This window comes from Numenius arquata, chromosome 2 (genome assembly GCF_964106895.1).
Source record: "Numenius arquata chromosome 2, bNumArq3.hap1.1, whole genome shotgun sequence".
NCBI classification, from domain to species: Eukaryota; Metazoa; Chordata; class Aves; order Charadriiformes; family Scolopacidae; genus Numenius; species Numenius arquata.
The window spans coordinates 62,657,501-62,674,143 of record NC_133577.1 but is presented as its reverse complement, the minus strand read 5'-3'; positions in this window follow the sequence as shown (position 1 = coordinate 62,674,143).

Here is a 16,643-nt window from a genome sequence, read left to right as displayed (position 1 = left end):
TATGTCAGTGCTAAAGATACTGAAGTCTTAGGTTGAAACCTAAAGTGGAGCCTATCTTTCAAAGAGGAACAGGTCAAAGGAGTTAATGGCTAATGTGTGACTTAGAGCTAATTCCGAGGAAAGAATATGGAGTGATGCTGCTATTAATTCATGACTTTTTTCTCATTCTCCTTTTTCTGATCTCGCCTTATGCAGAACATAGAAGTTCTTTAGTAGGAAGACAAATGGAAAAGAAAATAAACCAAGAGGTGACATTTCCAATCTGATAACTGTACCTGATATAATCATATATACATATAGCAGTGACAACTTCAAAGAATGATGACACACATGCAGTTATATCCTGTATTCTAAATATAAAGTTGTAGGATTTTTTCTAATTTGTCCCTACTACAGTAAATAAAATGCCCACTACTGTTTCTGCCTCTAGCAGTGTCATGAATATAGTGAATGTAAAAGACAGAGACTGCTCAAGGCAGATGAGATTGGGCCCCTGTGTAACAGACGGACATGACAAACTTCTAGATTTTCTCTTTGAACAGAAGTTGGCCTCAATGAAAGACAATGTACTTAGTTTTGGGCTCTGGTGTAGCTCTCTTTGTGCTGGCTCAGCTGCTGGAAAGGAGCCACGGGGTTAGATTGATCACCCCATGTGGAATACACCTCACAAGAAGAATGTAGCATATGTTTGGCACGATGACCCCATACTATTCCCTTGATTGGGACAGAAGGAGGGGGCAGAGTACTCCACATTTCTGGCTGATCACAAGCTGTTCAAAGCCACAGTAAATTAGAGAAGCCTTTCTGAGGTGTGTTAATTTATCCTGGAACACGGAAAGACACAGACCTGGTGTCCAGGAGGTGGAAAATATGGCTGTCTCTGGTCCCTCCTTAGTCTTGGGCTGCATCTTCTGATAACGGAAAGCACTACAGGAGTCACCGTGTCTCAACCATTTTATTGCTATGAGACTCTACAAGATGAGGAAAAACATGGCTATCCAGTTTGGTTCAGAGAACAGTAGCCTTCAACCGTATCATGCTTTCAAACTCTCCTGTGAAGCCACAAATGATTTCCTCTGCCTGAGCAATCCACTCCTGTGAAAAGCAGAGGATTACCTGTCTCTGTAATGCTCTTTGGGATCTGTGGTTGAAAAGGACGTATGTCAGTTATAAATTGCTGTTTCTTTCTGTGACTCACTGCCCGAGCTTTGCTTTGCATATGGAATTCAAGCAGCTCCTTGTTTTGCAAAGGACGTGGCTGAGAGGAAGGAGCTAGCAATGGATTAGGATTTAGGAGAACTTTGCTTTGCCACAGGCTCACTGTGGGACTTCCAGATTTTTATCTTTTGGTGTTTTCGGTTCTCCATATGTAAACTGAAGATAATAATGTGCCTCTTGGCTTGATCTTTGTCCTATTTATTTAGTTCATAAACTTCCTGGGGGCACTGATCATCTCTTAGTATGTATAACACCTACCACAGAGAAGCTCAGATATCATTTAGGGCCTCTATGTACTGCTATGAAATATCCATTAAATAATTATGTTATGGCAGGTGTTGCCAAATGGTCTTGTCTCCTTAGACTTCTAAAATTTTTTTCTCAATGTGCGGAAAAAGATTCAGTCTCAGACATCAGCAAAACTTTTGCTTTGTGTAGAATTCTGTATGTTCAACTGTGGAAAGAGACTTCTCTGGGTAGTGGGAAGCTTTACAGTCAGCTTTGTTCTTGACTAGAATGGATTCTTAAGGCAGAATTGCTTCTGGAGGGTTGTTGAGCATTGGGGGTGGGGTGTGGTGTTTCTCATCCTATTAAAATGAACCCTGTAGGTAAACAGATGAATAAATAATTCTTGCCCTGCATGCTGTTTAATTATTTTGTTGCAGGATTAGTGCATAGGTGTAAACCACCCAGATTCTGCCCACAGATGTTACTCTTCTGAGAAGCCAGTCTGCAAAATCTCCAGACATCTGGTTCTACTCAACAAATTTGACCTATAATGGGATTAGAAGAAAGGCAGTACATTTGGTTTGATGTCTATATGCAACTGCATTTAAAAGTATAAAATCTTTTACATTCTATATTGGCAAAGAGAAGCTAAGTCATTGAGATCTGCTGAGGATAATCAATTATCGTCTTTCCAAATAGACTCCTCCCCAAATTCTGGATAAATAACATTTCTTGAACATAGTATTGTTTAGCTCAAGACTATGAAGATCTTTCTGTGTCTTGTAGTATCCTATAAAAGCAGAAAAGTCAAGAAAAATCAAGTCCAGGTACTCTCAAAAGATTTGCAAGCCTTCTGACAAATTTTTAGCTTCTAACAAAATTGGTGAGTAGACACATTTCTTTGGGTTTATATTTTAGGTGAAATAACCACTCAATTCTATTGCTGAGTTGTGTCCACAAGACACTAATACTACCAAACTTTATTTCAATTGTGACCTCTGCTAGATGAAACTAGAGGGGTTGGTAAGTGTGAGTGCCAGTTACTCTCACACAATAAACTGGCTGAGAATCAGGCCCAGGGTAATTGTGACATTTTTATTTACTCTACATTTTTGTCTTAGAAACAAATACACCCAGCTAGATTTAAGGAAAATTTTGACTGTTGTAGTCAAAGATCCAAAAGAGGGAAATGTTTATGTGAGGACAGCAGAAACTGGGCTGAAGAAGATGCTCAGCATTCAAATCTGCCATTTTTTTTTCTGTTTTCCTCCTCTTCCCCTCCCCAGCAGGAAAATTACCCTCTCCCTTAAAAGAAAGCTTTTTTTTTTTTTTTTTCTTTCCTTTCTTTTTGGTGGTTGCAATAAGACAACTCCAATGAAAGTGGTTGTCATGAGATAATCACGCCTCTGGGGGATTATAGGCATCTGGCTATGATTCATAAAATCCCTCAGGATTGATTCCCCCTTTCCCTCCTCCTTAAGGTAACCACACCTCCTGCTGTGTTTTATGACTTGAAAAATGCACTTTTTGTGATTATAATGTACAGATATTATTTCCATTGAGTTATTTTGTTTCATTGCATTGTGCATTTCAAAAAAAAAAAAGCAAAAGGGTTTTACTCTCATTTTTTGAAGGGATTCTCACTACCAAGAACAAACAAGTGGCTGATGACTGCTTCAAAATATTTCCTGAACATCCATTCCGGGCTGTGCTCCCCTCACCACCCTGAATTAACGAGGCGTACTGACCCCTTCCCCTTCCCCTTCCCCTTCCCCTTCCCCTTCCCCTTCCCCTTCCCCTTCCCTTCCCCTTTGATGCACTTTGCTGTACAGTAACATTATTGAAACATATTATGAGCACTTCCTTTTTTTGATACATCCTATACCACATCTTAACACTTAAATTGCTTGTCTTATCCTAAATGCACTTCTAAACCTGCCAATAAGCTCTAGAATATCTGTTGCCAACTGTGCATACCCACAAAATCCTGCAAGAATTTGAACAGCATCTTATCCTGCTCATACTTTCTTTCCATTTCTATTAATTGCAAGAGTCAGAAATTAAAAATGACTACTTCCTTCCAGATTGTACGTGTGTGGATCTTGGGAATCACTATAACCAAAGATAGGGACACTTCAAAACAGGAAAAGTAGCTGAATCTGTAGTAGGAACTGCTGAAGACTTGGATGGTCTTATTTACACATATTTTACTCCAAATTTAACTCTGAATCTCGACATTTAGGTTTATGAAAGCCTTAACAACTCCAGATTTTGCTGAAACACGAGGTGCATTCAGTGTTTTCTTAGGCATCCCTGCTTCTGTGTGAATCTAATTCTTTTTAATGCTATCAGTTAAAAATAAGAAATGATTTGCCACAAAAACACAGTCAATAATTTAAAAAGTAATTAAAAGCATACATATTTAGACTGAAACAAAAATGAAGAAATGAAGGGCAAGGGAGAGATTCAAAAGATGGCATTAGTATAATGCACTTAGTACACTGTAAATGCTTTGCTGCTTCTGAAATTCCCTAACAAGGTGAGTGAAACTATTCTAAGAACACTATTATCAAGAGACACCTTTGAACTGATCTATCCTGAAGAATAACCCCCAGAAAGATAAGGTGAGGAGGAAGGGAAGGAAAAAAAAAAAAAACCACCAGCAAAAAAACCCCCCACAACTTTCATATGTTTGTTGGCCACACAGCACAGCTCCGACTTCTGAACATTTTTCCCCAATTATTTTTGTAAAGTATTGATCGCAATTTAATTTTGCAGTCCCAACATGAGAGGCGCTTCATGCTGAAATGTCTCACAGGAGATTGTAATCAGGGTCTAGCCTGAAGGTGAAGCACTAGTACATAGGTTTTACTCTATTCCTCCACTCTTCATCAGTTCTGGGATTGGAGCAGAGGGCATTCTCAGGCAGATTAATTTTTGACGATGGGATCGATGGAAGATGTTTTTTCCTCCTGACATTGAGTCATCTAATTTGCTGTTTATCTTTGGCTTATTGAGTTTCGAGCATTGTTAAATCATACCTTTCAGCTGTTTAATTTCAGATGTGAATTTTGCATTCCCCTCTTGTACTTAGGCATAAGTCTTTTACCTAAAATGAGCGGGGTGATGGGCCTTTTTTGACACCAGGTTACTGCTTTTGAGTCTGTTAAGTACTCCAAGGTAATGTTATAGTACTTTCTAGCCTTTTTTCTTTGCTTGTGGCCATAGATCAGATCATCTCTAGGGAAATCATTACTTGCCATCATTATTATCCCTAGCACCTTCATCTATTCTCCCTTGTTTCCTGACTCCATTGCTTGATGAAGTGCCTACTTGTGAGGACACCTTTAACTCAGGTCTAATAATTAACCCCTTCATTGCTCAGGCTGGTTCATTTTTTGTTCCCTTCCTCAATAAGTTGTGATCTATGAGTTTAGCTTTTGGAGCAGCTCATAATAACAGCACACTGGACTTGCCTGTAAAGCTCTTTTCTTGGGGAGGCTGCTTCACCCCCTCCCCCCCCGCCTTGTTTTTTTTTTAGTAGCAAAGTGAACATTTTGCAAAATATATTGCTAATCATAAATAAAATGCTTTCACTCAAATGAAAATTGGCTTTACTTAACCTTTGCTAAAGGGTTATACATTATTGCTTTACATTTCATAGGGAATCCTCTAACTGTGGCCCAACTCTCAACAGTCTATGAAATATTCTTGTGATTATTATTTTTTACTGACTCAACATATATGCATATAATTATAAATATTTGTACACTGTGGTGGTCAGTAAAAGGTGGCTAGAAGCAACAAGTTATCTTTTTGTGGGAAGATGCTAACCATTACACATCACACTGGCTTCAAATAGCCCATTTGTAATAATCACAAATATTTTCATTTTATATTGCCATTACCTTAGACTCAAGGCCAGGAAAGGCTAACCTTTGTACTATATGATGGTTCAGAGAGACATTTTGAAGAGTCTGTTCCTCCTGTTCAGAGGCTCAAAGTGATCGGTGCTTTCATTCCTATCATGTATGCATGTAGTGTCCAGCACCACAGTCATGATGGTCCTATGAATTCCACAGGAAGCAAAGGGTTGGGTCATGCCAGTTCATATTTCTGCTCAAATCACCTGGGAAATAACATAACATTTCAGCTTGCGGCATGCCCACTGGGTCCTGCTAAGGCAACACACCACATAACCCTCCCTTGGGGTCTGTGACCGCAAGGTGTAAATATACAGTAGGGGTATATGAGCGCTACCTCTGTGATGGGTGTTGCAATTTAGAGCTCCTTTACAGAAATCTTAGCTCCTGAAGAAACATATCAGTTGTCACATTTGCCTAATTTTGCTCCCAGCCTCCTAACCCACAACTGTCTTGGAGGAGAAGGGAGTTTAATTCCCAGTCATGTCATTGATCTCCTGTTGCCTCACAAGTTCCTTTGCCTGTAAAAAGGGAAGGTCTTTTTCCATCTGGCCTTTTGATGCTTCCCTTTAGTCCATTCTGGTCCCAAGGTCCTTCATAGCAGTGACTCCACCAAAGCAGCAGCAGGAGTCCATTTCTGGGAGACAGAGGAGTGTGCCTGCCTCTCGGCATGCAGCCCAGGCACCAGTGACCAAATGGAATTGTGACGCTTGTGTCGTGGGCAAAGGGACCCCATAGGCACTATTAGTATGTATTTGCATGCATAACAATGTGTATTTGTATATGTGAATAATTATGTATACACACATGCAAATATATGTATTCATAATGGTCTCTATACCTTAAATAAGTTCTTCTGTCCTCTTTATTCCAACTGTTTCATTCTGCCCATTTTTATTCACATCACTTCCAAAAGTTTTCATCTTTTGGGCAGAAGACTACCTTTGAAAGGGGAAAACCTCAACTCACACCGCTTGAAGTTTGAGTAGAAAATATTTTGGCCAACTTATGTGAGAAAAAATGTCGATATACTTACATTTTTTACAACTAACTAATATTTCCTTACTTCAAGGCACTTAAAAATTTAAGATGAAGGGTTGACTTGGGCGTGGGATTTTCCATATGACAACAATGAAATGGTGATGAAAACAAAAAATAATAGTTTAATTGATATAAAGCTAAATTGAAAATTTCATAAATGTAATTTTAAACTTCATTGAAATGTTATTTTTATGGGGAAAAATAAAATACTGGTTTGCGTAGGATCTTTTAATAGAAATATATTAACATTTTATGCCTCTTCTAAGAGGGCTGTGTGTATCAACACACAAGTATAAAGGACTGTGCAGGGGATGAGATGTTCTAGGGCAAGAATTTAGCTTTTTCTTTTTTAAAAGAACATTGTACTTGGCAGTTAGCATATCACAGCTTGAAACAATCTCAAACACTCTGGCTTTAGCTAGATTTTAGCTTTTAGAGGTTTAGACAAGACTTGAGGTGAGGCCTGTTTTCTCTTACTTTGGAGTGCCTACGTTAGTCCCCTATTTGTGCCCAAGTGTCGCATCCCAAATGTCTTGCGAAGCCTCCGTCTTCTGGGCCTTGGCTGTTGGAGCAGCTTCTTCAACGCCACCTTCCCCAACCGCTCGCTGCCAGCAGCAGCAGCAGCAGCTCTGGCCCTTCGTGGCAGGGGAGTGAAAGTAGCTGTAATTACTGGCTGCAGGTGTAAATGCTTGCTCCCTTACCCTGAGGGAACTGAACCATAGCCATGATTAAAGGTAGTTAGCAATCCCTAATGACTACAAACATGCGGAGCTGATAATTACAACTACTTTTCATTCCGCCACCCGTGAGGATTGACCTACTGCCAGCAATAAACTTAGTGGGTTTTTTTTCTTAAGTTTTATCCTTTTCTTTTCAGACTTCAGTTTCATAATTATTTAAAAATTCCCCTCCTTTTTTTTTCCCCCTTTTTGTTAGGTTTTTCTAATCCTTCTTGACCTGCTTTGGATTCATTGTGACCGATGGTAGGAGAAAAACTGCTGTAATGTATCCGATAGTAGCTGGAGAGGGGGCGATACTGGATAGAAAGGAAATCTGACCCAGTATGGTGACTTTCTATATTCCAATTTGTGCCAGTCATATCAATTCATACATTACTTTGATGTTGTCAAACCTGTGAAACTCTAGCTAATGTTACTTTTCACATATTAAAGTCAATTACGAGCTTATATACCCTGCTGCTTGATGGCCTAAATGAACATATTCATGGTATCCACAATAAGAGTCGGTTTTTTGATTATAAAACAAATTAAGGTGCTCCTATCATTAGGCTCTGAGACTGCCTTCTCTGAAAAAAAAAAAAAGAAAGATGTGCAACTTCCATAAAATGCTTATCTAATAATCAATTGCATTCAAGTACAATTCTCTTTGAAGACATGGGTAAAGGGCAGGGTAGTTGCAGCAGAAGGATTTTTCATTCTGCCTTAGACACCCCTCCCCAAATCTGCAGCGACTGGTTTCTGGCACTATAACCATTACTCATTTTCCCAGAGGACAAGTCTGTTCAGAGGGTCTCCTGTCACCTACGTAATCCCAGTTTATGACTGTTACTGCAGAAATACCAGTCTTTAAAACTCATTGAAATCTTTTCTCTCTGCCTTCACGAAAAGTTAAAGGCTAATTAAGAAAACGCAAACAGGAGCTCCTTCTGAGCCTTCAGTAACAACGTAACAGATTGTGACATGAGGAACTGAAGAAGTGAACATGCACTTAATCTCTCTGGCAGAGGAAAAACAAACTAAAAAACATTATGATCTTTTTGGCATTTAAAAAATATCCTTTCTTCTTTTCTATACTTTAACACATAAACCCCAAAATCAATAATGCAGAGCCACTGTTTAAAAAAAAAAAAAAAAAAAAAAAGTACTACGAGATGCTCCAGTTAAAATATCTCTTAACTGGCTCCAGAGGGGCAGAGTCATCGCTCGTCCTCTTCAGCTGGAGCAATTCTGACCAAAAGGTGAGGTTTCATATATGGTAGTGAAGCGAAGCCGGAAAAAAAAAAGGAGTGGAAAGGGGATTTCAAGGTTGAAACGTCTGTACAGCAGACTCCTCCGAGGCAGGCATAAAGCAGTCAGTCAGGAACTTTTGCATGACTCGTATTTTTGACAGAGTAGAACTGATTTCAATAATGGACTGAAGATTTGCTCTGCAAATAATTATCGTGTATGATCCCACTGTTGGGGAATTTATTTCTTTAATGATAGGTTGTGGGATAATCCTGTATAATTGAGGACCATTCTGTACAATCTGACTCTGGGAGAAGCAGGACCTTTACCACAGTCTGTGATAAGGGGTTCCCATGAGTTAGATTTTCATGGGTATTGACTTCTGTGATTTGGGGGAAACCATTTCACCTTCTTGATAACGGTGATTTCTCCCTGACCTTTCCTCCCTATTCTTTCTTCTGTTAACCCTTCATGCCCAGAACTTTTTTACTGGTGACTAAATAACACAAAGACCCAGTTTTGTGTGGGTCCTCTGCATATGTAAATCCTATTGCTACTAGTAAATATTAGAAAGATTAAAATTTGGGAAAAAAGTCAAAAAAACCTCAAACACTCCTTTACTAATTTAGCCGCAGCTTAGGTAGTTTGGGAAATACAAGACTGTTTTTCTGTCTGGAAATAAATATAGGACTGGACTGCACAGTCTGGATTTTTAAATGTGAAAATTATGACCATTAAATCTGTGATTTGAAAATGTGTCAGCAGAAAGCAGAGAATGATATGGATACATTCTGAGGGTTACTGCCTTAGGGTCAATGGAAACAAGCATCTACGGGGCACAACAGTGGACGGAGCAAGCAATTGCAGGTGCAAATATGCTTGGGGCTTGTCTAACTTCAATTAAAATAAAAAGTTTGATAGTGCTAATCGTTTCTGTCCCTTTACATTTTCAACAGCCGCTGGCATTGCCTAAGCATTTTAACTGTGTGCTGGCAGAATTGTGGGCTTGCGAGGAAGAGACATCAGGGAGGGTGATAAAGGGTAGAGGGAAGCAGAGGTGCAGACCTGCGTTTTCAGGAAAAAGGGTCCAAATGGTCAAAAATGGAAGAATTACAAGTCTCTGGGTTTTCTCCGGTAGCAGATACCTGTCTCCCAGCATTTTCAATTCTTGTGAATGAAATCGTGAGATGTACTTATGATGGCGTGCCTGTCTGGGCTGAAAGGGTCAAAACCCCACCCGCACACCCATGAGGCATGTAAGCGGGCTGTGGCAGATGAGCAGGGCTGGACGCAGTACTGCACTTTACCCCTTTCTCCCCTTGTCTCTGTCTCATCTTAGCACAGGGGCCAAATGTCGCAGCAGTGGACAGGTAGACCCACCTAGACTGCACCTCAGTAGACCCACTCACGCTGCAGCACCTTACTGTCAGCCCACCTTCGCTCACGGCTTAAGCTAATGGGCTGTCTGTGGCATCCCGGGGTTAGAGGACTGTGGCATAAAGGCAAAGGGGTTTGCTAGGGACAGAAAAAAGTCTTGAGCTGCTACAGCAAAGTCTGTCAGGGGTTAGTTTTGAAAGTCCTTATTTTCACTGGCTTCCTTGCTCAAAGGGTAAGATGCTCTAAGACTACCACAAGTCAAATTTCCTATTTTTTGTGTTAATCTGACTGTGCTCAATTTTTGTATGTGATTTCTTGCTGGGTTGCTTTGCTTGTAGAAATAGATTATTTTGCAGTTCACAGATGTGTGTGGATTAGTAATACCTAATGGACTGAAGTCTAATTGGAGAGAAAGATACGTGCATACAGAAGAGAAGCCTCGAGAAAGACCATTTTTCAGTGTCTTTAAGAGAGATCAGAGGCCATGATAACTTATCAAAGTAAGTTTTCTACTCTAAAAATCTACATTCAAATTTTGGCTAAGGTGTTGAGTGAAAGTCAGTTTGCCATGGCTTGAGATGGCTTCAAATCGAGTTATTCAGAGACCTTCTGTAACATGCTGTATGCTTTGACTAGCTAAAAAGATTAGCCAGGGCTGTGGCAAGCAATTGATGTAGAATGGCAGAGGGCTGCCTCCTGCTATCCGTTATTCTTCCCAGAGGTAAAATCCTATCTCTGCTGCTGTCACCAGCAGCACTTCTTTTGATTTTAGTGAGGATGAACCTGATTTATATGGGCCTTGTGTATGATCAGAGATGTGTCCAAATCAAGTCTCTCTAACTGATTTTTGGTCTATCTGGATAAGTTAACTAATTGTGAACAATAACAAGAGAAAGAACATATGTCAAAGTTCAGATTTTCTAGCTTTGGGGCTGGGGTGAGAATGAGGTGTGGATATGGGAGGAAAAATTGAATTTAAACAGGCTTTAGTTTTTTCCAGGGAGATAGCAGAAGTTGCTTCTATGGGCGGTGCTACATAGCGGGCAGTACTGTTCGAACAGAACTAAATCACCTCTGTGGGGAAGGTAGAGCCAGGCGAGAGAGCAGGTAAAAAAGAAAGATTTGCCATACTGGTGACTCTTATGTACTCCAACAGAGCCAAAATGTGTTTGTTCCCAATGTTATTTGTCCATAGTAGGTCAGACACAGAGGACCCATGGAGGATGTGGTATAGGCTCAATTTTATTTGGTTTTCTTTTTGCTAGGGACCATAAGGAAACACAGCCGTAGCAGGTCTGAAGGTACCATCTTTTTAAATGACAGCTGCAACATTTTCTTCTTCTGTGAATTTAGCCTTAGGGTTCTTATTCATTCTCTCTTTCAGATCTTTCAGATCACATCTCATCTGCTTCTGCTTTGTGTAATCAACCAATTAATAATGGCTTGAGAAGCAGGCAGGGATAATGGGCATACACTTTGTAAAAGAATAACCAGGAATGTGAAAATAAATTGTATAGATTGTAATTGTTTTCCTTGCCTCTCATTCTTTCGCACCATATTAGTCCTTGCAGTACCTCAGGGAAGAATAAAATATAAGATGGCTATTCTGGGTCAGACCAAAGTTCTCATCTAGCCAAGTGCCTGCCTTTGACGTGGACTATTAAAAGATGGTTTAGAACTGTGATAAGAAAAAGTAAAGGCAGATAAATCTTTTTCCCAGTACTTCTCCCCTGTCTAGCAATTAGCGTTTTAGAGAATTCCTAGGCTAGAATTTGCATATATTGCTGTTCACCTGCTTAGGTATTTTATATGCTTAACTGGTGCTGTTGCAAAATCCCACAATTACTACCTTCATGGACCCTGTGAGGTAGAAGAGTGGTATATTATCTCCACATTATGGATTTTGAACTGAGGAGCAGAGAGACTTGAAATGCCACCATCTAAAAATAGATTAGAGCTGTTACAGTTCATTAGCACAATAAAAACTTTGGAACAAATTGATACCCAGCCTGTCCTTAAAAATCTGACCTCTCTATAAACTTCCTATTACAATACTACATGATGAGACAAGGGTGACTGCAGCCCTGAAATTTTATGATAGTTCTGTGTTGCTTCACTTTCTCAGTAAATGCCAGCAGCATGATCCTGTATAGTATGACTTCGATTACACAGGGTTGCCTCCAGATGACTTTCAGACTCCAGGATCAGGTACCCCCAATTAAAGAAGGAAAGGTGTATGGAGGTGTGGGATGTTCATCAGAAATTTGCAGATTGTTTAAAGGGATTTTCAGGTTGTTGTAAATGTCAATAGCTCGTGACGCTATGACATCATACTGCTAAAATAAGTAACTTGTAGGACTTTGGATAGATGGGAGAATACATGCCAGGCAATATGCAAGAGGTCTCTTTTATCACTTGGACTACATTGCTGTGGCACAGTACTGCTACTTTTTCAATGCTCTGTTGTGCTTAGTTAACTTGTGGCCCTCTCTATCACTATTATTTTAACATCTCAAAATCACTAATGTATTTATCTTCATAGCACTTCGCAGATGTAGCAAGGACCTGAGCACTAGTCTCTAAATGGACAGAAAGATATAAAGTCCACCCTGGTGGATCCACCTGTGCACTGCTGATACCACAATGTCTAACCTTCAAGTACCTGGCTCCAGGATTAACTTGTGCCCTTATTGAGTAGGTGGTACTAAGCTTGACTTTGAAGGACAGACATGTGTCTTGTATCCTGCTCATTTCACAAGCTTACATCCCTGTCTCCACTTGAGCCTCATGTCTTGGGAACCTTGCCTCCAGGTAGATCTTCCAGCTGACCATACAAAACAAAGCAAAGGTGATTCCCTTCTTTTAATAGGACTTTGAGGGGAAGAGAGTGAAAATGTCTATTAGTATGCTCCCAAAATAAACAGGATGAGGGGCCAAAGCAGAAATTTTCCTTACTGCTGCTGTCTTAGTGGTGATATTTTATCACTTACATGATGACTGAGAGACTGTAGGAACAAATGTGAGGCTTTAATTCTAAATCAAAGACATTTGTTAGGCTTTTATCTTGCTTTATTTAATTATTTAATTAATTAATTAATTGGCACTCCTTGTCACAAGTCTACTGTAGTCCAGAAAGGCATTTTGTACAATGAGTACTGAAATGCTCTGCTTCAACTTCAACAAAAACCATCAAAATACTTTTATAGCTATTGCTACATGATTCTCGTTCACAGCTCATATGTTTGGTTAACTGTGTGGCGTCTGGTTTGGATACTTGGATATTATACTGCAATCATGAATGGCTAAGAAAGCAAGGTGGTAAGTACCTAAAAGTTCTTACTAATGCAACTGTAAGAGTTAAAAGGTCTATACTATTTTTTCTTATTCTGTTCATCCAGAAAGCTGGTTACAATACTAGCAATGTATTGGTTGGATGCAACTGAGAGAAGTTTTCATGACCTTGGTACAAAGAAAGGCTTCAACAAACTTTATATATTTTGAATAGGAGATAAAGATGCTTAGAAATACTTATGGATAATGTAGGATAAAAAGCAAGTTTACTACTAGCAGAAAAAAATCTGGTCTTTCTTTCCGGATCTGTTCATTCAGTGAGGTGAATAAAATATGCATGTATTTTTTTCTTTGCTGTAGTAGTCTACTGATAGGGTTTTCATACTCATTATTTTATAGATGTGTCTCCTCATAAAAACCACACAGTTGGGAAGAACATAAAGAAAAATAATCTCATTTATATTGCTATAGACTGTAGGTAGAAAGACTACTTTTCTGCACTGGAGTTTAGAGACACTTTTGTGAAAGGAACCACAGACTTGTATATGACAAACAAGCACAGCCTGGATCCCAGCTGGATACAAAGAAAAATCCGTAGATTGTACTAATGTTGGTGCTTCTTGTTCTTTTTCCTGCCAACTAGTTTGCTTATGTATTTTATATATCAAATTTTACAGCGAGATTTAAATCCTGATATGCCTGGTACCCTAATCTTGGCATCTGTGGAGAGAGAGCGTCAGGACAGGGAAACAAATTTGTCATCTCATTATCTTTTAATTTGGATTAAAACCACCTCTAAATAGTTGGCCTTCCAATGTGGCTCTTTCTTGATATTTCTCAATGACACAGCGTATCACGTTACTAAATGTAAATTGTTCTTGGCTAGTTTTTCAATGTAATTTGACAACATAGTTTGATTTTACTCTAACATAATCTAGCAACTGTTTCCCAGTAGTGGGACAAAGGGAATGTGAAGGAACTATTATACAGAATTCCTTGGAATTTGCTCCCCTCTTACAACACCTATCATATTTTGCTTAACTATAGCAATCTTCCTAGGTTCAAACGCTCTACTTAGATTTATTCACTGATTACATGAGCTGTATGGATTTCATACATTAGATGAGACTTTGCTTAGAATACTAATGTTACGTGCTTTACAATAATGCAGTGAATTCCAATTTGGTTTTGATTGCAATAATCTGGAGTCAAATGTGCAAACCCTTGCTAATTTAAGTTGATTTTACTTTTATCGTTTTGCATACTACATGATCTAGAGCCACACAAACAAAAGCTTGTTTGGACTTACCATGCTTTCCTTTTCAGAAAACAGAATTCTTTTTAATTAAAAACACTTTAAAAAAATCAGTATGTGTAATTGCTAACACCTGCTATGTGTTACTAACAGATGTTTCTTACTTACCTAAGGGAACTGTTATAATTACACTATAAGCTTATTGGAATGGCATTTAACCAAGATAGTTTAGGAACTTTAGGTGGTGACTTTGTGTTATTTTATTAATCTTTCCTCTAAAAAACTTTTAAAAATAAACCAACCAGCCCTCCTCATTCGCCTCCCCAGCTCATATTCACTAAACACAGTTCACCACAATGGAGCTTTGGATGTTCGGCCTCTCCTTGCTCCTCAGTCCATCCCTGAGCATCAAGGGAGGAGTTTGAACGTGTTGCTCCAAGTGTAGCATCAAAGCCAGCCTTGGCAAGGCCTAGGATGGTTGGTTGTGTGACAGGGTGGTTGTGTGAGGTCTTAGAAGTCATGCTAACAGTAGGGTTCGAGGAGCGCAGACTCGCTGCGTGATCTTGGGCAGCCCACTTAATCTCTCTGCCTCTGTGTTCTTCTCCGTGAAATACCAGCGACAGGGCCTGTCGGGAGGCTTAAGCCAAAGGTGTTCGGCCAGGGCTTTTGAGACCTTCAGATTAAAGTAGAGGTCAGTACGACTAGCTGTGAGCGTTGTCCTGCCACTAAGACCTTGGAGGCCGGAGGAAGGCTGGCCTCTTGGAGACTGCAGAGGTCTGCTGGCACTGCAGGTTGCAGGAGGTACGGTGGATTCCTGCATCTTCAGACTCGACTGCAGAGCAAGACACTCCGCGTTCTCCCTCTGCATCTTCATTTATGAAACTAATCACACAATTACCTGCAGGCATGTGTTAAATATGACACTGGTCTCTGCAAAATAATGGGCCAATTGCAAACAATGAATAAAGAGAGGCAGCTCCATTTATAACTGCTGTTTCAACAGAGCTGTGTTGTAATCAAAGTGATCTGAGGGTGACTCATTAATTAATTGATGTTCTTTTTTATTATGTGCTATTGAGTTAATGAGTAATTTGTGCTAGATAACTCTCTGAACACACTGATTACGTGAGATATTTTCTGGGGCTTTCATACCAGTGACATGCTGAATAGGTGGAAGATGGTATTTGCTTATGTATACTCATTATTAGCAGGTTCAGGATGAATATAAATCAGCAGAAGGGCATTTTAAAAGGTATTAGATACATGCAACCCTTACTTTGAGGCTTTAAACAGATACTCTTCAGCTTTTAATGCCTTAAATAGTATTAAAATCACTTCCTTTACAATACTTCTATCACCCACAATTGGCAGCTTCTAGAAAGGGTGCCTACACAAAAGATTTTTACTGGGAGCATGTTTGTGCTAATGGCCTATTATCTTGCACATATTGTATTTTGGTTTCCTTTTGCAAGGTACTGAAGTGAACAGTAAACAGGTTTGGTCTGCATCGTTGGACTGAAGTAGAAGAAATGTATTAAGTGAGTATGTAATTGGCTTTTTTTATCTAAAGTGGTATTTAAAAGAATAAAAACACTGTTCTTATATACAGTACACACTTTTCTTTTTGTAGTTTGAGTTGTTAAAGCTTTTGCTTTATTGAAACCACAACATCTCCAATGCCATAGGAGTTTTTTATTCATTAAACAACAAATGGCTAAATTGATAATTTAGTCTGACAACAGCAGCACAGTGGAAGCTTTCAGAAGAATCAGCTAAATGTATAAAATTATACCCAGCAATCACTACAGACCTTCATTTTTGACAAGATTTGTTCTAGGTACAGATGACTGTAAACTACCTACTGCTGAGAAAATTATAAGAAGCTGCTGTATATTATGTTGAAAAAAGCCTTTAAAGTACTTTGTCTGTACAGGCAAAACCTTGCCACAGTCTCTGTTTGTTTGTTTCTTTTCCTCACAGTCTCCCTTCTCACTGACCACTTTTCAATCTATTTTCTTCAAGTCTTTTTATATACAGGCAATTAGGAACATTTGAGGGGTCGCTGGATCATTTTTCTTTATTTACATTACATGAGCATAAATTTGAGCATTTGGGGAAGGTAGGAAGAGGCAAGAAGGTGTGCTTAAAAAAAACTAGAAAATATGTTAAGCAAGATAAAAATACAATTATGAAACAGATCAACTTTTAGCCCTGGTCACTGCTTCTGCAGAATCCAGGCTGTCCTGATTCATCACCAGTCGTGGCAGATAACAGACACAGCTGGTTATGGTCGGCAGAAGAGCTTTCTACGGTTGAAAATCAAAGTTTGATAATTTGTTCTCT